This window comes from Triticum urartu, chromosome 7 (assembly GCF_003073215.2).
Source record: "Triticum urartu cultivar G1812 chromosome 7, Tu2.1, whole genome shotgun sequence".
In the NCBI taxonomy this organism is placed as follows: Eukaryota; Viridiplantae; Streptophyta; class Magnoliopsida; order Poales; family Poaceae; genus Triticum; species Triticum urartu.
The window spans coordinates 216,514,862-216,520,178 of NC_053028.1; positions in this window are offsets into that span (position 1 = coordinate 216,514,862).

The following is a 5,317-nucleotide window of genomic DNA, read 5'->3' on the forward strand; positions in this document are numbered from 1 at the left end:
CAGATTTACTTGGTTTGAAGTTCTATGCTCCTTGGGTAATGAGACTGATCAAGCTTCACTCTGCGATCTCATATCAGCCCTCATCCCGCAACCATCGGATCTTCTTGCCAGATGTGGATACCTTTGCTGAAGCTATATATCCTGAGCCTGCCAAGCAACCTTTGAGTCTTCAGAATGCAGAACACCAGAGCTTCACTCAGAACGATGAAGGTGTTGAAGCCATCTCCAGGGTGTATCCTTTGGCTGGCACTACACGTGCGCCACACCCTGCTTCAACTGAAGCCACTGACAGTGCAACTGCTTCAAGACCCAAGAAGAGCGCTCGTGTTCTCAATGACCGAGAGCTTCTTGTGGCCCTTCATCAAAAGCAGGATAGGCATCATGACTGGTTGAAGAGACAGATGAAGAGCCTCTTGGTGGATGTCAATCGCATCCGAAATCTTGCCACCAAGAACGCTTTTGTTGCCCATGAAACCTGTCGCCGCACATGGAAAGGGCTATCAATGATATGTACTGAAGCTGAACTTGAAGAGGATGGCTTCACTGAGCGATTCAAGTTTGACACCACACCTCCTAGAAGGGCTGTGATGCGAAGCACACCATCACTTGAAGACTCTGAGTTTTCTTCATCTGCTGCCACAGTCACTGCCAGAATCATTGATGAAGAAGACGATGCTACCTCACCGCCACCTGCTTCAGCACATCCAAGCTCTTCTGCACTGCCAAACACCTCCAACAACCCTGCTGCTCCTGGGAACGAGTAGACACTCTATGTCTTCAAACCTTTTTGGTCCTTGCTGACAAAAGGGGGAGAAGCATATGGGTTGATAGTCTTCAAGCGGGTCCATATGGGCGGGTGCTTTATGTTTTGTTATATTTTGCTTCGTGCTTACAACTCTTGTTTTACATTTGGTTCTTATGAGTTGTAGCACTTAAACCAGATGGTCGTCTGCTACTTGTTTGCCACCCTGTTTTGCGAAGATAAATTCCGCATGTGCGACGATAAATTCCGCACTTATCTCATTCTGCAGACGTCCATTTTCCATTATGCATGTCATTATCTTCATATATCTTCACATGCATAGTGGATTGTCATCATGCTCAAGTGGATCTCCACAAGTACAACCTGCCATGTGCATTTGCATTCCAAAAGCAAATTAACTTGTATGCACATCTTCAGGGGGAGCCCTTGCAACTTATGAAGACAATTCCTTATCCTTTACAATTTCACAAACTATATTCCCCATTGAAAACTTCAACTAGTTTGTCATCAATCACCAAAAAGGGGGAGATTGTAAGTGCATCTAGTGCCACCCCTAGTTGGTTTTGGAGTATTGACGACAAACCTAGTTGAGGGACTAATGTGTTTGTGAGAATTGCAGGATAACACAGGTAGAAGTCCCTCATTGATTCGGTTTTGCTACCAGAGATGACCCCTAAAAATGTATGAAGACATTGAAGTCAAAGGTGGTATATGAAGATATTCACATTGAAGACTATGACAAAAGAAGACACGATATGAAGCCTATGGATCTCGAAGACTTAGATCTTTCGTAGTTCTTTTTCTTCTGTGTTGAGTCATAGGAACCACCATACTGTTAAGTGGGGTCCAGGAGAACCAGTCAGAATGACTGAAGTGATGCCTAAACCAAAAACCTAAGTCTTCGAGTGAAGACAATGAGAGCGAATCTTGTCCAGAGCTGGACAAGTCAGCTTTGCTTGTAGCCCAAGTAAAGTTGCCATGAGAGTTTGAAATCTGACCGTTGAGACACGTGTCAGTTCCTTAGTGACCCAGGGTCATTTCGGACAAATCGGGTCGGGTTGCCAAGTGGCTATAAATAGCCCACCCCATACAACCATAAACGGTTGGCTGCTCAGATTTCAGTGCACGGCTTTTGTCGTTTGAGAGCAACCCACCTCGAAGCCTTTGAGAGAAAATTCCTAGCGAGGAGAAAAGCCCTAACCACCCAGAGCCAGAGTAAATTGGGCATCACTTAAGTCTTCTTGTCTGAGTGATCTGAAGACTTATTTCACTTGAGGACTGTGCATCCTCCAGACGGTTAGGCGTCGCGTTCAGAGCATCCAAGAGACATTGTGGATTGCCAGTGAATGAAGTCTGTGAAGGTTTGGGAGTCTACCTTGAAGACTTACCAGAGTGATTGGGCGAGGACTATGTGACCTTAGCTCAAGGAGAATACGGTGAGGACTTGGTGTCCTGAGCTGCGTGTTCAGGACTGGGTGTCCGGGACTGTGTGTCCTAAGGTTTAAATACCTAGCCGCTCCAACCAGACGTACAGTTGTCACAGCAACTGGAACTGGTCCAACATATCATTGTCTTCAACGAGTCACTGGTTTCATCTTCACTTCCTTTTACTTACTGTTACTCATTGTGAAGCCATTGCATGCTTGCTATACCTTTTGTCTTCACAACGTAACTGTATGATTTGTTTGGCTTCATAACTTCTTCCTACCTGATCCTTATTACACTGCAGCTACTTGTCATTGTGCTTTCACTCTATTGAATACTTGACCATGGCTTGCCTAGTGTAATCTAACTTCCGCTGCATAGTGATAGGCTTATCTCTACTGTTTGTCTTCATATTTCCACGTTTTGAAGACTTTCATAAAAATCGCCTATTCACCCCCCCTCTAGTCGATATAACGCACTGTCAAACCACTATCAATAATCCATTCTAAAGACGCTGGTGTCGTACCCTACAGTGCAGTTAGCGGGATAGGCTTCACGAAGAGCATTGTGAAGCAAAAACATTTGACGAACCAATGGGTTATGAAAGCTTAGATCCATATTAGGACTTATAGGGAGAGTAGCAAGTGATTCAGGAACGAAGTACATAGTAAGACCATTCGGGCATTTGATCTTGCGCCCTACAAGATGTTTAAGGTCCCCAGCAATAGCGTCACACGATTTTGGTTTTTTGCTGGAGACCTTTCCCTGCAAAAGAGAGTTAAGCTTTCTTAGCCACCCACATCTTCAAGGGTGGTTTAGAAGCAATAAGTCTAAGTGCAGCATCTGAGAACTTTGGCTTTGGAGCCCTAGCAAACAGTCTTGCAGGTGGACAATAGTACTCATAAGAATAAACAGAATAGTTCTTGGTCTTATGAACATGGCGGTTTGATGAACCGCTCTCATATTCATATGCCTGAGTATGGTTTCCCTGCAAAACATTTGCGTTAGTGCGACTCGGGTGAGTCCTCTGTCTGTATGAAGCCTTTGGACCGTATGAAGCCTTTGGTCTGAGGTTTGTCTTCTTCACGTGAGGTGTCATGATGACATTCACAGGAAGATTCTCCAGACACCTTTTCGGAACCCAGATCTTCTTCATAGGCGGTCCATTCCTGCAGTTAGTATCAATGTACCTGGCAAACACTTCACCATTCTGATTCTTAAACAGTTTATAGTTTGCATCAAGGGATTCATCAATGATAATGGGGTTAGCACAAGTGAAGCCAGATAGATTGGATGGATATGCTGAAGGTTCCTTTGCAGCAACCCACATGGTTTTGGGGTACTGCTCAGGTTTCTAGTAAGAGCCATCAGCATTCATTTTCCTTACGAACCCAACACCCTCTTTCCTCGGGTTTCGGTTCAGAATCTGCTTTTTGAGGACATCACATAGTGTCTGATGCCCTTTAAGACTTTTGTACATCCCCGTTTCAAGCAATGTCTTCAACCTAGCATTCTCATCAGCAATAGCAATGGTATCCTCAGCAGAGGGGTTAGTTACCACATCAACAGTTGAAGATATTACAACAGCAGTAGCAGTGGAACATTCAGCAACAGAAGTAGCATTATCACGCTCAATGCATTTAAGACATGGTGGTTCAAATCCTTCCTGGGCGGAACTGATCTGTTCGGCGCGAAGTGACTCGTTTTCCTGTTGAAGATCTTCATGAGCCGCTCTCAATTTCTCAAGTTCTTGCTTCCTTTGAAGATAATCATAGGAAAGCTTTTCATGAGTTGTTGAGAGAGTATCAAGATGATCTTCAAGTTCCTGATACTTAACGTGAAGATTTTTTATGTCTTCAATTAAGGATTCAGATCGAGTCATTTCAGCACCCAACAGATCATCGCTTCTGTCTAACAGTTTTTGAATATGTTCCATGGCCTTTTGTTGTTCTGTTGCAATTTTAGCAAGTGTTTTGTAACTGGGTTTTGAATCACAATCAGAGTCATCGTCACTGGATGTTTGATAGCGAGTAGTGTGTGTGTTTACCTTGGCACCGCGTGCCATGAAGTAGTAGGTAGGAGTGGAGTCGTCCTTGTCATTTGCATCGGTGTCGGTGATGAAGTTATTGTCTTCAGTGTTGAAGATGGACTTGGCGACGTATGCTATGGCCAGACTTGCAATGCCAAAATCAGACTCCTCCTTAGACTCCACCTCTGCCTCCTCAGAAGCGGATTCCTCCTCAGAATCCATTTCCTTGCCAACAAATGCACGTGCCTTGCCAGATGAGCTCTTCTTGTGTGATGAAGACTTTGAGGAAGACTTGGAAGAAGACTTTGAGTATTTCTTCTTCTTCTTGTCGTCAGAGTCATATTCCTTGCTCTTCTTCTTCCTTCTATTCTCATTGTCCCACTATGGACACTCAGAGATGAAGTGTCCAGTTTTCTTGCACTTGTGGCATGTTTTCTTCTTGTAGTCATGAGCAGAAGCTTCATCATTCCTTGAGCTTGATCGTGAAGAATTTCTGAAGCCTTTCTTCTTGGTGAACTTTTGGAACTTCTTCACAAGCATTGCAAGTTCCCTTCCAATGTCTGCAGGATCATCAGAACTGCTGTCAGATTCTTCTTCAGATGAGGAAACAGCTTTTGCCTTCAAGGCACGAGTTCGCCCATAGTTTGGACCGTAGATATCTCTTTTCTTAGAAAGCTGAAACTCATGTGTGTTGAGCCTCTCAAGTGTGTCATATGGATCGAGTGTCTTGAAATCAGGACGTTCTTGAATCATCAGGGCTAGGATGTCAAACGAACTATCAAGTGATCTCAGCAGCGTTTTGACGACTTCGTGTTTGGTAATCTCAGTGGCGCCGAGGGCTTGAAGCTCATTTGTGATGTCAGTGAGTCTGTCAAATGTGTGCTGGACATTCTCATTGTCATTTCGCTTGAAGCGGTTGAAGAGATTGCGAAGGACACTGATTCTTTGATCTCTCTGGGTTGAGATGCCTTCACTGACCTTGGAGAGCCAGTCCCAGACCAGCTTGGATGTCTTCAAAGCACTCACATGGCCATACTGTCCTTTGGTCAGATGACCACAAATGATGTTCTTGGTAGTAGAGTCTAGTTGAACGAATTTCT